At 47.1% G+C, this 19,827-nt stretch overlaps 1 protein-coding gene across 2 annotated transcripts in view; it reads right to left on the bottom strand.

Annotated features, from left to right (window-relative positions):
* The window catches only part of CNTN1 (contactin 1), a 337,119-nt gene extending 318,706 nt beyond the window's left edge, over positions 1 to 18,413 (bottom strand). For both annotated transcript variants that reach the window (XM_063927312.1, XM_063927314.1), the window contains exon 1: positions 18,083 to 18,413. The gene's annotated coding sequence lies outside the window, so the exon portion shown is untranslated. The remainder of the gene's footprint in view (positions 1 to 18,082) is intronic.
* Between the last annotated feature and the right edge of the window lie 1,414 nt (positions 18,414 to 19,827).

Here is a 19,827-nt window from a genome sequence, read left to right as displayed (position 1 = left end):
CTGGTAATTAGTACCCACTCCTCACCTTCTCATCACCAATGCCCCTGCCCTGGACCCTGACCCATTATAGATATGCCTATGCATCTCCCGCTTAATTAGAGTGACACATAGAACCTGTGTAATCCATGAGTGTCCCAGGTAAAAGGGATAATATGGTCACTCTATCTTAATCATAAAGCACTTGAGGCAGGAATAAAGCAACAAACTGTGCACCCGGTCAAACCATTTTACAATGCAAGGAGTGCAAATATACATTTTTTTATTTTTTTTATTTTATTTTTGCATGCAGAGTAAATACTGTCTGCTTTTGCATGCAGCCCACAAATACAGGGCAGCTTCATTTTTACATAGCAATTTAGATTTCAGATTAGACACACCCCTCTCAAATCTAAAATCTTTCTGCACATTTTAACCCCCTTACAGGTCAACATGATTTTACCAAGGTCCACTAATATGCAACCATGCATTGCTGATATTTTACAATGGGTTGCAGATCATTTTTATACAAATATCTGATCTGCGAATCAGGTAAGAGCACATTTTACTGGCAAAATATTAGTAACGGTCTGGAAATTAGCTGATCGTTACCATTCACTTGCAATCTACAGCCTCGTTTGGTCGGTGAAATCCAACATGTTGCACAACCTGAATTACGGATTCCAATCACTTTTTGGTTGGAACCCCATGCATTGTTGAGTTTTTTACACAATCATCTGCAAACCGCAGAATTGGTCCAATAATTTGCTGATGTATGGGCCCCATTACATGCTCTTTTTTGCTATACACGATCAGTGATTATACGTTGCTCGTGCATACATTTTGGATCTCATTCTAAGGTCATTAGAATGAGATCCAAAATGTATTCACGAGCAACGTAGAATCACCTATCAGCTTCTGCTGTGAATACTCATCAGCCAATCAGAACAGGCTAACTAGTGCTGGCAGCTGTATTCATCATTAGTGTGTATAAGAACCTGCCCTCAGGCACCCACAATTGTTACAGTCTCTGTGCCAGGCTGCATTTGTAGTGATTAAGGAAACACTATGTTACTGTACTCAGGACATCCTAGACAGCCCTTCCCCCATAAACAGGACAGATTTAAGCATAGACAGAATAGATAAAATGCAAATAAAATGTGTCAATATTATTATTATTAGGTATGGTAGGCTATATTTTTAGTTATGAAACACATGAAAGCACAGATTAATTAAATTCAGTAACATATTTCCCATTTTAAGTACCCAAACCACATGAACAAGTGCCAAAATAGATATTTGTGTCCCCTATAGCACAGGTTCTCAAACTCGGTCCTCAGGACCCCACACAGTGCATGTTTTGCAGGTCTCCTCACAGAATCACAAGTGGAACAATTAGCTTCACCTGTGGACCTTTTAAAATGTGTCAGTGAGTAATGAATACACCTGTGCACCTGCTGGGTTACCTGCAAAACATGCACTGTGTGGGGTCCTGAGGACCGAGTTTGAGAACCTCTGCCCTATAGGATAACAAAAAACACACACACATAAGGCTTTGACAGGGGGCGTTTGTCCACAAACAGCAGGCGATGTAGCACCTGGTACTATAGAAGTTATGCCTTGGGGCATGTAACCATAATACATTCAGCACATCAATTCCTGATAGATATACAAATTAACACACAGATAATAGTAAAATCTGAAAGCACAAAGGTAATTCATTTAGAATAGCTCCACAAAAAGATAAGCCAACATGATATATGCAGGATGGTATCGGGATCCCGGTGCTTGGGATGCCGGCAGTCAGAAAACAGACAGAGGCATCCCAACGCGCAGGATACAGACACCTGGAAGGTTAGTAGGCTAACCTTCCCCTCCTACCTCCCTAACCCTCCCTTCCCGCAGCCAGATCCTATCCGTCTCCCCATCGCTTCCCCCTCAGCATAACTCTAATGCTTCCCAGTGGGGCCTAAACCTAACCTCCTCTCCCCACAGCCTATACCTAACCCTCCTCGGTGGTGCCTAACCCTAACCCCACCTCTCCGCAGCCTTAACCTAACCCCCCACCTGCAGTATAACCCTAATTGTCGCCCCGCAAGCTTAAACCCCTATCCCTACGGCATGACCCTAAGGAGTCCTAACATACTTCCTTTGGGGCTGGCTGCAGTCTGTATTCCGGCGCTGGCATGTTGATCCATGTTGGGTTCCCGGCATCGGCATTCTAACCAGTGTCAGGATTCAGGTGTCGGTGTTCCGACTGCCGTCATCCCAAACGCCGGTATCCTGACTGGATCCCATAGTTTCTTTTCAGATGCTTTTAGCTCCACCCAGGGGCATGGAGAGCCACACGGGGCCCTCGGTAATGAACGGGGGCATGACCTAAAGAGAGGGCTTGTCCATGTGCCTTAAAATTAATAACATGTAAAAAATGAATAATTGCAGACGCCATTCTAATGCAAGGGGAACAAGAGGGGGCGCAGGGGAGGGCACTGGCTTCCTAACTTGCCCGCAGGAAGCGGGTACCTCCTCCTCAGCCGGCATCATCTTCCTAGTTATATTTGGGAAGATGGAGTACGTGCACTTGAGAGCAAAGGCTCTGGGACATTTCCAGAATCTTTGCTGCTAAAGTGCAGGCGCCATCTTCCCAAAGACATCATTGGGAAGATGGAGCCAGTCTTCAGAATAAGTATACCTCGGGGTGGCAGCTGGGGCCCTGCTGAGCCCCTGCTGGATAAAACAGCACAGCACAATAGGAAAATATACTGACAGTAAGAAAAGACATACATCTCATGGAAAGTTGGGGAATTGGCACAACAGTGTATCAAGAAGGGTCTGTGGTGACACATCACAAGGACATGCACATACGTTATGAAATGTTGGACTGGAAACTACAGTGGTACAGTGTAGTTAGTGTAGTTACCCATATCAACAGAACCAAAGCAGCTGATAAGAACTATAACCACTAAAACTTAAGACACCAGAAAAATGGTACATTGCAAACAGGGGTATATCTTCCTATTGGCCAGGATGGCACTTGTCAGGGGCGCTCAGACCCCTAGATACACCCCTGATTGCAAAGGGCATACTCAAAAGTTATTATTATAGGCTTACCATACTATTCCCTTAAACCGGGACACTTGTGAATTACACAGGTTCTGTGGCTGGCTGACTTCAAGCCTACATTTCACCTAGTTTCATTGTGTTTATCAGCCTCAGAACCTGTGTAATCCATGAGCACCCCAGTTTAAAGAGATGGTATGGTAATCATAACATGGGTGTCCCTGATTAAACTGATATTATGATCCCATGCAAGTGTGTCCAGAGTCCAGCCAATCAACAGAACAAGAGACAGAGAGACTGCTTTCCCTCTATCCGCCCCAATCCACTGACTGCTTCTAACAGCATCATTCCGCGGTTGTCACTGACGCGAGTGTCATTCGTCATCTGAACTCGGATTATATTAGGTCAGGGTCAGAGAGGAGCTGCACCAAACAGATGTCCTTGCCCATACCTGGATGTTCCTCTCTCAGCAGCAATAGGAATAAACACGCCCCGCTAACCAGCTCAGACAGTGGTGGACACTGAAGTCCCTAATGTAACTGTTAGCCCCAGTGCTATCCGTACTATTGGATCTCCAATGTTGACAGCCGCGTCTCTGGCAACCACAGAAGCAGAGAGAAGATGCCGGTAGTAGCTTCAAGCTCCTCCCCCTGAAGGTGACTGACAGCGGCGCTGTCTGCCACACCAATCTCCAGCTTCCAGCAGCAACTCCCCGCCTCCATAGCCCAGCTGCTCTCCACTCCCCTGACTGTGCTGCCAGAGCCCCCAAAAGTCACTATCTGATTTGAAGTCCCTCTGAACGTTATGAGCTAAGAGGATGAGAGTCCCATTTTGCTTACGAAAAGCTGATATCTGGTACGCAGATTACCTATATGTGACACTGTGTGATTATTCTAATTCGGAAAAATACTACACTATCAGGGCACCTGTCCCATTGTTTTACATATTGGTCTGGATATATTGCCTGGTAATTTATGACCCCTGTGATCTGAGGTTATTGGAGATGGAGAGGACAAAAATTACTCTTTGCTATGCCAATGAAAACCTAATATCTGGTACGCAGAACATCTATATATACTGTGCAAATACTGTGTTTTAGGAACTACTACTCTTGTCAGGGCGCTTGTTCCATCTCTATTATTTTTATATATATTAGTAATCCTTTATGTAGATCAGCTCATATATATAGATAGATAGATAGATAGATAGATAGATAGATAGATAGATAGATAGACAGACAGACAGACAGACAGACAGACAGACAGACAGACAGACAGATAGAAGATCAGGGCCGAGACTAGGATTTTCGGCACCCGGGGCAAGGCAGTCATTTAGCGCCCCCCACCTCCCCACCCCCCCAAAAAAACAAAACAAAGAGAAACGTTACATTAAAAAATAAGAATTTACTTACCGATAATTCTATTTCTCGTAGTCCGTAGTGGATGCTGGGGACTCCGTCAGGACCATGGGGAATAGCGGCTCCGCAGGAGACAGGGCACAAAAATAAAGCTTTAGGATCAGGTGGTGTGTACTGGCTCCTCCCCCTATGACCCTCCTCCAAGCCTCAGTTAGTATACTGTGCCCGGACGAGCGTACACAATAAGGAAGGATATTGAACCCCGGGTAAGACTCATACCAGCCACACCAATCACACCGTATAACTTGTGATCTGAACCCAGTTAACAGTATGACAAACGTAGGAGCCTCTGAACAGACGGCTCACAACAAATAACAACCCGATTTTTTTGTAACAATAACTATGTACAAGTATTGCAGACAATCCGCACTTGGGATGGGCGCCCAGCATCCACTACGGACTACGAGAAATAGAATTATCGGTAAGTAAATTCTTATTTTCTCTAACGTCCTAAGTGGATGCTGGGGACTCCGTCAGGACTATGGGGATTATACCAAAGCTCCCAAACGGGCGGGAGAGTGCGGATGACTCTGCAGCACCGAATGAGAGAACTCAAGGTCCTCCTCAGCCAGGGTATCAAATTTGTAGAATTTTGCAAACGTATTTGCCCCTGACCAAGTAGCAGCTCGGCAGAGTTGTAATGCCGAGACTCCCCGGGAAGCCGCCCAGGATGAGCCCACTTTCCTTGTGGAATGGGCCTTGACAGATTTAGGTTGTGGCAAGCCTGCCACAGAATGTGCAAGTTGAATTGTGCTACAAATCCAACGAGCAATCGTCTGCTTAGAAGCAGGAGCACCCATCTTGTTGGGTGCATACAATATAAGCAGTGAGTCAGACTTTCTGACTCTCGCCGTTCTTGAAATATATATTTTCAATGCCCGGACCACGTCCAACAACTTGGAATCCTCCAACTCGTTAGTAGCCGCAGGCACCACAATAGGCTGGTTCAGGTGAAACGCTGACACCACCTTAGGCAGAAAATGAGGACGCGTCCGCAGTTCTGCCCTGTCCGTATGGAAAATCAGATATGGGCTCTTATATGATAAAGCCGCCAATTCTGATACTCTCCTGGCTGAAGCCAGGGCCAGTAGCATGGTTACTTTCCATGTGAGATACTTCAGCTCCACCGATTTGAGCGGCTCAAACCAATGGGATTTGAGAAAATCCAAGACTACATTAAGATCCCACGGTGCCACTGGGGGCACAACCGGGGGCTGTATATGTAGTACTCCTTTTACAAAAGTCTGGACTTCAGGAACTGAAGCCAATTCTTTCTGGAAGAAAATCGACAGGGCCGAAATTTGAACCTTAATGGACCCCAATTTGAGGCCCATAGACAATCCTGTTTGCAGGAAATGTAGGAATCGACCCAGTTGAAATTCCTCCGTGGGGGCCTTCCTGGCCTCACACCACGCAACATATTTTCTCCAAATGCGGTGATAATGTTGTGCAGTCACCTCCTTCCTGGCTTTTACCAGTGTAGGAATGACCTCTTCCGGAATGCCTTTTTCCTTTAGAATTCGGCGTTCAACCGCCATGCCGTCAAACGCAGCCGCGGTAAGTCTTGGAATAGACACGGTCCCTGCTGAAGCAGGTGCCGTCTTAGAGGTAGAGGCCACGGATCCTCCGTGAGCATCTCTTGAAGTTCCGGGTACCAAGTTCTTCTTGGCCAATCCGGAGCCACTAGTATCGTTCTTACTCCCTTCTGCCGTATAATTCTCAGTACTTTTGGTATGAGAGGCAGAGGAGGGAACACATACACTGACTGGAACACCCACGGTGTTACCAGAGCGTCCACAGCTATTGCCTGAGGATCTCTTGACCTGGCGCAATACCTGTCCAGTTTTTTGTTGAGGCGGGACGCCATCATATCCACCATTGGTTTTTCCCAACGGTTCACAATCATGTGGAAGACTTCTGGATGAAGTCCCCACTCTCCCGGGTGTAGATCGTGTCTGCTGAGGAAGTCTGCTTCCCATTTGTCCACTCCCGGAATGAATACTGCTGACAGTGCTATCACATGATCTTCCGCCCAGCGAAGAATCCTTGCAGCTTCTGCCATTGCTGTCCTGCTTCTTGTGCCGCCCTGTCTGTTTACGTGGGCGACTGCCGTGATGTTGTCCGACTGGATCAACACCGGCTGACCCTGAAGCAGGGGTTTTGCCAGACTTAGAGCATTGTAAATCGCTCTTAGCTCCAGTATATTTATGTGAAGAGACATCTCCAGGCTTGACCATACTCCCTGGAAGTTTCTTCCTTGTGTGACCGCTCCCCAGCATCTCAGACTGGCATCCGTGGTCACCAGGACCCAGTCCTGTATGCCGAATCTGCGGCCCTCTAACAGATGAGCACTCTGCAACCACCACAGAAGAGACACCCTTGTCCGTGGCGATAAGGTTATCCGCTGATGCATCTGCAGATGCGATCCGGACCATTTGTCCAGCAGATCCCACTGAAAAGTTCGTGCGTGGAATCTGCCGAATGGAATCGCTTCGTAAGAAGCCACCATCTTTCCCAGGACTCTTGTGCATTGATGTACAGACACTGTCCCTGGTTTTAGGAGGTTCCTGACAAGCCCTGGCTTTCTCCTCCGGAAGAAACACCTTTTTCTGAACCGTGTCCAGAATCATTCCCAGGAACAGCAGACGTGTTGTCAGGGTCAACTGAGATTTTGGAAAATTCATAATCCACCCGTGTTGTTGCAGCACTACTTGGGTTAGTGCTACTCCGTCCTCCAGCTGTTCTCTGGACCTTGCCCTTATCAGGAGATCGTCCAAGTAAGGGATAATTAATACGCCTCTTCTTCGCAGAAGAATCATCATTTCGGCCATTACCTTGGTAAAGACCCGAGGTGCCGTGGACAATCCAAACGGCAGCGTCTGAAACTGATAATGACAGTTTTGCACCACGAACCTGAGGTACCCTTGATGTGAAGGGCAAATTGGGACATGCAGGTAAGCATCCTTTATGTCCAGGGACACCATAAAGTCCCCTTCTTCCAGATTCGCTATCACTGCTCTGAGTGACTCCATCTTGAACTTGAATTTTTGTATGTACAGGTTCAAAGATTTTAGATTTAGAATAGGTCTTACCGAGCCGTCCGGCTTCGGTACCACAAATAGCGTGGAGTAATACCCCTTTCCCTGTTGTAGGAGGGGTACCTTGACTATCACCTGCTGAGCAAACAGCTTGTGAATGGCTTCCAATACCGTCTCCCTGTCTGAGGGAGACGTTGGCAAAGCAGACTTTAGGAACCGGCGAGGGGGAGACTTCTCGAATTCCAACCTGTAACCCTGAGATACTACCTGCAGAATCCAGGGGTCCACCTGTGAGCAAGCCCACTGTGCGCTGAAATTCTTGAGTCGACCCCCCACCGTTCCTGAGTCCGCTTGTAAGGCCCCAGCGTCATGCTGAGGGCTTTGCAGAACCCTGGGAGGGCTTCTGTTCCTGGGCAGGGGCTGCTTGCTGCCCTCTCTTACCCCTTCCTCTGCCCCTAGGCAGATATGACTGTCCTTTTGTCCGCTTGTTCTTATAGGACCGAAAGGACTGCGGCTGAAAAGACGGTGTCTTTTTCTGTTGGGAGGGGGTCTGAGGTAAAAAGGTGGATTTTCCGGCAGTTGCCGTGGACTGGCCACCAGATCCGATAGACCGACGCCAAATAATTCCTCCCCTTTATACGGCAATACTTCCATATGTCGTTTGGAATCCGCATCACCTGACCACTGTCGCGTCCATAAACTCCTTCTGGCAGATATGGACATCGCATTTACTCTCGATGCCAGAGTGCAAATATCTCTCTGCGCATCTCGCATATAAAGGAAAGCATCCTTTAATTGCTCTATAGTCAATAAAATACTGTCCCTATCTGTCCCTATCCAGGGTATCAATATTTTCAGTCAGGGAATCCAACCAGACGACCCCAGCACTGCACATCCAGGCTGAGGCGATGGCCGGTCGCAGTATAACACCAGTATGTGTGTATATACTTTTTAGGGTAGTTTCCACTGTCTCCTATCTGCTGGATCCTTGAGGGCGGCCGTATCCGGAGACGGTAACGCCACTTGTTTTGATAAGCGTGTGAGCGCCTTATCCACCCTAGGGGGTGTTTCCCAGCGCGCCCTAACCTCTGGCGGGAAAGGGTATAATGCTAATAACTTTTTTGAAATTAGCATTTTTCTATCTGGGTTAAACCACGCTTCATCACATACATCATTTAATTCCTCTGATTCAGGAAAAACTACAGGTAGTTTTTTCACCCCCCACATAATACCCCTTTTTGTGGTACTTTCAGCATCAGAGATATGCAAAGCCTCCTTCATTGCCGTGATCATATAACGTGTGGCCCTACTTGAAAATACGTTTGTTTCATCACCGTCGACACTAGATTCAGTGTCTGTGTCTGGGTCTGTGTCGACCGACTGAGGAGGGCGCTTTACAGCCCCTGACGGTGTCTGAGACGCCTGGGCAGGTACTAACTGGTTTGCCGGCCGTCTCATGTCGTCAACTGATTTTTGTAATGTGCTGACATTATCACGTAATTCCATAAACAAAGCCATCCATTCCGGTGTCGACTCCCTGGGGGGTGACATCACCATTATCGGCAATTGCTCTGCCTCCACGCCAACATCGTCCTCATACATGTCGACACACACGTACCGACACACAGCAGCCACACAGGGAATGCTCTTATCGAAGACAGGACCCCACTAGCCCTTTGGGGAGACAGAGGGAGAGTTTGCCAGCACACACCCAAGCGCTATAATATATATGGGAACAACCTTATATAAGTGTTGTTCCTTATAGCAGCTTAAATATATCCAGTATATCGCCAAAAAATGCCCCCCCTCTCTGTTTTACCCTGTTTCTGTAGTGCAGTGCAGGGGAGAGTCCTGGGAGCCTTCCTCACAGCGGAGCTGAGCAGGAAAATGGCGCTGTGTGCTGAGGAGAATAAGCCCCGCCCCCTATTTCGGCGGGCTTTCCTCCCGTGGATTTAGATAAGTGGCATGGGTTAAATACATACATATAGCCTTAATGGCTATATGTGATGTATTCTTTTGCCTTAAGGTAATAAAATATTGCTGCCCAGGGCGCCCCCAGCAGCGCCCTGCACCCTCCGTGACCGCTTGGTGTGAAGTGTGTGACAACAATGGCGCACAGCTGCAGTGCTGTGCGCTACCTTCATGAAGACTGAAAAGCCTTCTGCCGCCTGTTTCCGGACCTTCAATCTTCAGCATCTGTAAGGGGGGTCGGCGGCGCGGCTCCGGGACGAACCCCAGGGCGAGACCTGTGTTCCGACTCCCTCTGGAGCTAATGGTGTCCAGTAGCCTAAGAATCCAATCCATCCTGCACGCAGGTGAGTTGAAATTCTCTCCCCTAAGTCCCTCGATGCAGTGAGCCTGTTGCCAGCAGGACTCACTGAAAATAAAAAACCTAAAAAACTTTTTCTAAGCAGCTCTTTAAGAGAGCCACCTAGATTGCACCCTGCTCGGACGGGCACAAAAACCTAACTGAGGCTTGGAGGAGGGTCATAGGGGGAGGAGCCAGTATACACCACCTGATCCTAAAGCTTTATTTTTGTGCCCTGTCTCCTGCGGAGCCGCTATTCCCCATGGTCCTGACGGAGTCCCCAGCATCCACTTAGGACGTTAGAGAAATTAAGAAATGAAATGAGAGAAAATCCAACCTACGCCGCACAGTAGTGCATCATTATTCACATTAAATAGTAGTACCTCTCATTAACATTACACAGTATATATAGATATATAATATAATATAATATATATATAGGGGATGCAGTTATGTGACTGGCGGTCGGGAGGCCACCAGTCACTATACCAACGCCGGGACCCCAAACAGTGAACAGCCCGCCCCTCGGCATGCCAACCAACAGGCACTATTCCACGAAACCCATAGAGTGGGAATAGAATCCAGGAAGGAGCTTTTTGTGCTCGCCCCCGCCAGCCATCTAATAACCGGGTTCTCGGCGTCGGTATGGTGACCGGCGGTCTCCCAACCACCGGTCACATGAACCCAATCCATACAATATATTTCAGCAAACAAGATACGGCACTCACGGGTCCTAATGTAAGCCGTACGCAGCAGGTTTTCCTGGCTTGTCAACGTTTCATTAATTCAAATAAACAAAATTTATATGAATAAATGAAACATTGACAAGCCAGGAAAACCTGCTGTGCACAGCGAACATTAGAACCCGTGAGTGCCGCATCTCGTTTGCTCCACATTTTACTTGATTGCACCCAGCACACTTCCACACTTGTGCCGGCTCTCCATGTACAGGTATATATATATATATATATATATATATATATATATATACATACTGTGTATATATATATATATAATCTTACACACAGTATAAACTCACAGTCTGTATATACATATATATGCACATTATACATAAACACAGTATATATATATATATATATATATTTATATATATATATATATATAAACACATATGCTGCATTTACTTAAAAGGCTGCTTCTCCTGCCTGTTCTCCCCCTCACATTGCCCACTTGCCTGAAGAATTGCCTGAAGAAGAAGGCGACAAGCCTGCTGTCTTCAAAACCTCCTGATGCCCGCCTTCTGTATGGGAGGCTCTGGCAGGCTGGCAGCCGGGGCTGTTTGTAGGAGGCGCGTATAGGCGGTTGGGCAGAGGGGCGCGCGGACGGTCAGAGCCTTGCATCAGCAGCAGCAGCGGGACCCTAACATAACACGGCAGCTGCAGCGGGAGGAGATTGCGGCAGCAGGAGATCGCGGCGGGGGGCCAGAGAGTAGTTAGCCGAGGGGATCGCGGCGGGGGCGGGAGAGTAGCTAGCCATGGGAGCCGTCCGGCGTTAGCGTTGTCAGCACCCTATGAAATCCGGCGCCTGGGGCACGTGACCCCTTAGCCCCCCCCCCCCCCTAGTTACGGCCGTGGATAGATAGATAGATAGATAGATAGATAGATAGATAGATAGATAGATAGATAGATAGATAGATAGATAGATAGATAGATAGATTTTTTAATTTTTTTTCTTTCCCTTTAATAGGCACTATTGATGTTTAGATGATACACTATACCATCAGATCAAGCTGGTCGTTTACTGAGCCTTAAGAAACCCATACATCAGGCAAGTAAAGTATCAGGGGAATTTTTACATTTTATTACATTGTGGGATATACTGTAATTGGATTTCTTTGAAAATGTAAAGGTCAAATCTTCTGCAATGTCAATGAAAACATTTTTAAACCCTTTTATTATTTTTTACATTATGAATATTTTCTCCACTATATCCTTCCATTATACCAAAATATTACAGTCATTCTAAAACTAATAAGAAGAAAAAGTTAGAAGGGGAAGTAACAGGAGCTGGCACAATGAGGAAATGATTAGAGACGCATTAAAAGGAATTAAGACGACATCTGCTAAAGTGCAATCTGATCAGCGGCATATTAGTATTAGCAGACTTACTCACTCACTCAATTCATAACAGTCCACCAGTGATAAACAGGGGGAAATTTACCTTGGGCCCCTCTCTCGCAGGGGGGCCCAGAATCCTAAAAGACAGGGGCAGTCCAGCAGCTGGGGAAGTGATGTACAGTACATGCACCCTGTGTGATGTTTGATCACGCCCAGTCTCAGACTGGGCCACCGGGGAGCCGGTGAGATTGCCAGAAGGCCCTACTGGTTCTTAACCCCGCCCTATTTTGTGTGAGGGAGGGGCCTACCAGAGTTGGACCAAGGGTCAAGAAAGACGTGCTGCGCTCACCTCCCCGGCCCTCAGATGGAGATGCAGGCAGCAGCAGCGGGAGCAGCAGCAGAGCCTGGGTGGCAGCGGTGACTGAATATCTCCCCCAATGCTGGGTCGCCGCCAGGTCCTCTGCCTCCCCGGGCTCTGTCCCCTCCCCAGAGAGCCAATAATGAGGTGGCCGGTGCAGTCTCCGGTAAGTGTGTCTCTCTGGGTGCCGGCATGGATCTGACAGCGGAGAGCCACCGCCTCCCCCTGAGTGACGGCAAGTCGGCAGCAGCATCCTGGTCCTGGGGCTGGGCACCTGCTCCGCTCCCTGCACGGTCAGTAACTCCGTCGGCCAGCTGCTGCCTCTGTGACCTGACCCCCTATGCTGCAGCTCTGACCCCCTGTACTGCAGACCTTACCCCCTTATACTGCAACTGTGACTTCTGTTACCTGAACCATGTACTGCACCCTGACACCCCTATCCAACACTTCTTATACTGTGACCTGAACCCCTGTACTACAGACATGACTCCTATACTGCACTCTGACCTCCGCTATGCTGCACCTCCTAAACTGCACCCTTACTGCCTTATACTGCTCCCTGCCACACTCTACTGCCCCCTGCCCCTTTATACTGGCCCAATCCCTTATACTGCACCCTTAGGCTAGGGCCACACATAGTGGGCAAGCAGGTCCCATTCTTGGCCGGGAGGGGGGTTTTGTGTGCACACGGATCCTGTTCTGCGGGATGATACAGACCAGGATCTGGCCAGTGACACACTGGATTTCAATAGAACACAGTCAGGCACAGCCGCACTGTGTGAACACATACATTGAAATGTATGTGTTCACATTGAAATCCCGCCGTCCTGTCATCCGGCCCAACCACAGCATGCTGCAGTTGGATCCGCCAGCGACAGGACTGCCGCACAGATGTGTGGGCGCCTGCATGTGCAGTCTCCTTCCAGCCAAGCAGGTGCCGTTGAACGAGACCTGCTTGGCTGCTATGTGTGGCCCTATCCCTACACCCTTATACTGCCCTCCAGCATGATTATATTCCCCATCTCACCTATTACAATGTTCAAGTGACCAGAATATATCCTTCATCTCACTCACTCCAACCTGATCCTATAGCGATCATCTCATCTATTCTGTCCTTTATATACTGCCCCTGCAATCCAACTGTATCTCCCCATTTCACTCACTGTAACTGGAATTTTATTAACAGTGTCTTGGGGTACAACTTGGTGATTACTGTACTGTGGGGGTCATTCAGATCTGATCGCTGGGCTGCGATTTTGCTGTCCTGCATAGTCGCCGCCTACAGGGGGAGTGTATTTTCACCGTGCAAGTGTGCGATGCTATGTGTATGCCGAGCTGCAAAAATTCAGTGTGTGCAGTCTCTGAGCAGCCCAGGACTTACTCCTCCAGTGCAATCACATCAGGCTGATCGAGTCCGGAGCTGACGTCAGACCCTCCCTGAAAATTCTTGGGCACGCCTGCGTTTTTCTGAACACTCCCAGTAAACGGTCAGTTACCACCCACAAATGGCTTCCTCCTGTCAATCCCCTTGCGATGCCCTTTGTAGTTGTCTGACGCACGTGAGCATTGTGGTGCATACGCATGCGCATTTAGTACCTGATCACCCGCTGTGCGAAAACACAGCAGCGATCAGATCTGAATGACCCCCTGTAGCTGCATCATCCGCAGGAAGATGGTAACATTGTCAGCTTCATGTTGTTCTTTGCTGATTGTGTTAGTGACTATAACCCCAAAAAGATGGGGGGTAGTCAACTAGTGACGTTTTTTTGACCAATCGAAAAAACTTCACTTTTTGCCCGGTTTTAGGTCGAATTTACATTTGACTTATTTAATGCCCGTGCCGTTTTTTGGACTGGTCGAAAAATCTGGCACTGGCGAAAATAACATGTATCGGCGAATTCGCTGCCAATACACGTGTTTTGGCGAATTCGCAGGCGTTTTCACCCGTTTTTGAGTTCGTTTTCGCCCATGCCGATTCGACAAAGAAAAAAAAGTGAAATGGCATGGACGAAAATGGATAAAAAAAATGGGCGAGATTGAATACAGTGTTGAATTAGTGCAGTTTTTTCAACAGCTTGAAGTGGGCAGCGAGGTAGAGCTCTTTTTCTTTATATATTATGCTAGGTGGCGCCTATAATGGCTGGCCACTCCTCTCTGGTCACTTGGCCACACCCTTTCCAGCATATGGCTACGTCCCTTAGTGGGCCCCTGTGATTGCATTTCCCTGGTGGGCCCTTCATGCCCCAGTCCGACACTGATCACGTACCTTTTTAATGTACACGCCAAAGGTTTGCCACACAAGAACCCGATCCCTGCATCCCAAATTTTGATCTTTAGGGCCACCTTAGTTTAAAGTGCCCTGGTCCCCCCAAAGCCTAAATCCAGCTCTGACTAAATAAAGAACCCTGATACTCAGAAAGAGGAAACGCAGGCAAAAAGCTACTCAGGTGGTTGTAAGGGCCTTCTAGTGACAACCTGCTACTTCAAATGGCAAAGATTGTCAGGGTGGTACAGACACTAGTGTCAATGAAAGACCATGTGGCCCATGCCGAGATCCTACACACCTCTGGACCATACTCTACCACCTGTAAATGTCAGCGAGCACCCTGCTTCTTGCATTGGTCCATTGCTGCCAAGTGACAATACCTCTCTCTGAATCCCACTGTCACTTCCTATTCCCTTCTGGCCCTATGTTCACCATACTGGTAGGTAATTATATTTGCTGGAATGGGCCAACAGTGTCTCCATAGAAAGGTCTGTGAGAAGGGCTGATTCTGCTAATTAGATCTGGAGCATACTGTGATGAATCATACATGTCACAGAATGGAATTCTCTGTCACAGATCAATAACATGTCAATACACATCCAAATATGCAAGGGGGCATATATATAGGTATGTATGTACATGTCTCCTCGTGCATATACATACATACTGTACTTCTTTCTGTTCCCTTATTTTATCCCCTTTATATGGATGTCTCTCTCTCGCTCTCTCTCTGTCTTCCCATAAGTGTTTCTCTATGTCCTCCTAGTGATTATATATCGCTGTCTCTGGGTATCCGTCTCTATTTTCCTCTGTCTTTCTGTGTACTTAGGCCCTTTTTTCCTTTCATTCCATATATATTCTAGGCATACACTTCAGGGAGCCTCCAGTTGTCCAGAACAACTTCCCTCCACACCAATCTTATGATATCAGCAGCTATACAGATGCATATTACATTTATTAAAATAATCCATAAATATTTAAAAACTTTCATTAAAAAAATATGTATTCAATGAATAAAGAATATTTTTAATGATATTATTTTGTTACTGCCACCACAGCGGTATCAGAAAATGGATTGCAATATGTAATGCTTGGAAATAAGCTTCCATATTCAAGCAGAAACCTCCCTCTTCAAATCCTGTGTTTACTCATGTGTCTTCTATAAAGATCAGGATCAAACACCCACAATATAGTGGCAAACATCAAAGTAGAGATTGAGAGAGTTTCTGTGGTCACTTGTGTTGCCACTATGGTAAGGTGATCACCGGGATCCCGAACAGCCGGTATATGAAGTGCCACCCGCCACTATAATGGTTTGTACAGATTCAGTAAGGTTACAACTTACAGTTTTGGCTTTATAGGCACTAAAAATGTGTCCATGGTCCTAAGTCATGTTTGTACCTATCGTATATCTATGTATATCTTGTTACACAATTTATTATAATTTCCCTTTTGCTGTATGACAGATAATATATATATAAAATAATGCAAACTATATATACAAAATAGTGTGTGTGTGTGTGTGTGTGTGTGTGTGTGTGTGTGTGTGTGTGTGTGTGTGTGTGTGTGTGTGTGTGTGTGTTACACATTTTTCTATCTAATTTACAGAAAATATAAAAAAAACTATAAATAGATAAATTAATAGAACCTAATGTATTATTCAATGTTTCGATTTCTTCTAAACAAAAAAAAATCTAAATTAATGTTACAGTAAATAATTTGGATGCATAAAATACATAATACATGTATATAAACTTGCTAATTTGTGTGCAACTGGATTTCCTATGCTACTGTATAATATCAACCTTCTTATATGCACATTACACATTACAGGATGATCTCTTACAAACGAGCAAGAAATAATGGCAACGAAGCAGAAAGGGGTGGAATCCTGTCTATGCAAAATGCTGGAAGAAGAAGTGTTTTATGATGGCATTTGTGGTTGCATTGTCCATTATTCAAAGTGCATTAGGAAAAAAATTCCAGTAATCATTAAAGCCATGATTTTGAGATTCAGCATATCAGTATATACAGTACATGCTAAACAAAATAATATAGAAAACAAATGGTATTGCAATTCTCTATAAAGCTGTGTGCTAAAAAGAGAGAATGACAGTTCTAAGTATCACCAAGAGCTGGGAGGCAGTGCCCTTTCAGGAGGTGAAATGTGCCACCATGCAACACTGGCTAATGTGATATTAGGGGTTAATATTTTAATAGTAGCAACTGATTCCCTACAGAATGTCTTTCTCACCAGCAGGTGTTACCACAACCAGTGGGAATTACAGATCATGACATTGCAGAGACAGTACTAGACATCAGCGTATACATCTTATGATCAGGTTACATCGCCAGCAATAGAGAAAGGCCTTTTCAGCAGTCTTTTTGCAAGTGCATAGAATGGAGCAGATGCTGGGGGAAGATACAACACAGTGTAAAGAAGCCACACACATCACAATGTGACAGTGTTTAGGCAACTATTGGACTACAGTATGTATTACAACCATTATCCTGCACAATAACCAACAATCTGCATGTCTTCTACTGTGTTATTATAAGGATGACATATATGGATCAGCTTCATAAGCTCTGTACCACCAAAGGACTCCTTTGAAGAAATAACAGTTCTGTCTTCAAATATATATCTCAGGATCTGCTCATCTTAGTAAGCTGAGTATGGGTAGCAAGCAAAAAAAAAAAAAATTATTGCTTTAAGCAGAAGATCCACATTTCAGATATGTCTTATTAATTTAATTTAAATACGATGAGAAGGAATTAGGACCCTTGCAGCTAGATGAGACCCTGGGCAGAGAATTAATCTTCTTAGGGAGAGCCAGCACTGATTAGATGTGATGCTGGCTGATCCCCCGGCCACATCCATCACTCCCATCACTCCTAGTCCAGCACTGGCTACATGGACCCTCCACATCCATCAGTTACAGCGCTCTACATGTAGCCATGGATTATGCAGCGACAGATCGCTATGTACAAAGCCATGTATGAGGGTGACAGGTAGTGACACAGCTGCCAAAGATATGATGAGGAAGAATTCCCTCTCCTGCTGACAGCGGCAATAATACTAAGCAATGGCATGTGCATTAGATGCCAACCGCCTGCATGGGCACAGGGCACCACTAATAACACCCATCGCATGACATCTGCAGGATTTTACAGCAATATTTATACATATGAGATTGAGAATGTAATCTGATGTGAGGGCTGGCAATGCAATGGGCGTCTATAGGCCCTGGGAAGGAGCACCCATTGCACATGTGTAACATTGTATGTGGTGCCCGGCAATGCGGGGGTTACTGGCATGTACAGCAGCAGGTTACATGTAGCCTCTGAGATGAAAGCTGCAGTCACAAGATGCGGCGCATTAGGATGCCGGTCACAGCACATAGCAACTAGATATCATCTCTCCCCATAGCAGCAGCAGCCACTGATGCTCCCACTAACCATAGGCACCAGCACCAGCCATGTCTCATCCTCCCAATCCCCTCACCCTTGGACACATCTGATGGACCCTCAGACACCATCTCCCCCACCCATGCCAGGGTGCTGGGGGGAATGGATCCTACCTTCGCGCTGCAGCACCGGACTGCTGTCACTTGTGCTCCGAACACCTGGGAGAAGCCCCCTCCCCCTGCTCTGCTTCTGTGTGCCCGCAGTCCCGGTCCGGCCAGCCCTCTCTGCGGCTTTGCGCCCTCCCCGTGCTGCTATTGGGGGGGGCTGAGGAAGGGCAGACGGCTCGGGGTAGAGGCGGCGATCAGCGATTGGCTGAGAATGATGTCATTCCAAGACGGCGGCGGCCTGAGGAGCGCTGCAATGGATGCTGGCGGCGGCAGCTGCAGTGTGTCCGCAGTCTCCCAGCTCTCATGGACCAGAGGTGCTCACAGGGCGCAATTCACAATGCGGCCGCAAGAGGCGCTCGCAGCCCGTACCAGGGGCATTAGGCTGTGACTGCTGCGAGCCCTCGTTACGCCTAATAATGAGCTGGCATGGGCACAGCACGGGGGTGGGATAGACAAGCACAGAGGAGTCGCGGTTTCTAAGGAGATCTCTGGGGGAAGCGGCTTCCTGGTGCCGGGTGGATGACAGGGAAACTAGTGCATGCCGTAGGTAGGGGGAGTCGCACACTATTATGATTTTCCTCTTTATAGCATTGGAAGTCAGCTTGGTTTCACATCTATTTATTACCAGTATCTTATATAGTGCAGCATATTCCCGTTATGCTGTAGTCGCTAAGGGTTTGTTCATACAGGTATGTTTTTCTGTATGATCCTAATAAAGGATGTTTGCAAATTGGGTGTAAATTAAAAAATGTGCCATTTTATTTTCCAATTCTGCTTATATTGAGAGTTGGTGATATCTGTCTGGAGGTATCCGGACTCCATGTCGACAACAAAAAGGTCGACACACCTTAGGTCGACGCCAATTAGGCTACACACCTTAGGTCGACATGGACAAAGGTCGACATGGACAAAAGGTCGACAAGAACAAGGTCGACATGGAAAAAGGTTGACATGAGTTTTTCACAATTTTTTTCTTTTTTGGAACCTTTTCATACTTAACGATCCACGTAGACTACGATTGGAACGGTAATCTGTGCTGAGCGAAGCGAAGGCACCATGCCCAAAGCATGGCGAGCGGAGCGAGCCATGCGACGGGACGCGGTGCACTAATTGGGGTTCCCGGTCACTCTACAAAGAAAACGACAGCAAAAAAACAAAAAAAAACCTCATGTCAACCTTTTTCCAAGTCGACCTTGTTCCTGTCGACCTTTTGTCCATGTCGACCTTTTGTCCATGTCGACCTAAGGTGTGTCGACCAATTGGCGTTTACCTAAGGTGTGTCGACCTTTTTGTTGTCGACCTGGAGTCCCAGACCCCTGTCTGGATCAGCATCTGCAGCATATGTGTTTGATGTATGCCATCAGCATCATCATGTCCAGGGCTGGCGACAGAAGGGGTCAAAGGCGACACCTGTACCGGGCCCTAAGGATCAGAGGGGCCCCAAGGATATGCCTTTCAGTGCCTGACAGGGATGTGAGCAGTCTTTTCCAAATATGGCAGTAAGCTGTAGGCGGTGTGGGCGCTGCCTCAGAGTAACAGGAGCCTTTCACACACGGTGACTGTGTGGCGCAAGTGTGCGCTCACTCTTCTGGGTCCACCTCTGTTGATCAGTTACGGGACATGGCAACAGCTCCGCTGGCCAGGATTCCCGTGCCCTGCACTGGCCTCTTTTGGTGGGGTGTGAGGGCCTCATGGTATATGCTGTGCGGTGTTCGGGTCTGGATACTGGGTAGTGCAGCGCAGGTGAGTCT

Source organism: Pseudophryne corroboree, chromosome 6 (genome assembly GCF_028390025.1).
Source record: "Pseudophryne corroboree isolate aPseCor3 chromosome 6, aPseCor3.hap2, whole genome shotgun sequence".
Lineage (NCBI taxonomy): Eukaryota > Metazoa > Chordata > Amphibia > Anura > Myobatrachidae > Pseudophryne > Pseudophryne corroboree.
Note: the sequence above shows the minus strand (reverse complement) of the source record. Positions and strands in the feature narration are given on the sequence as shown.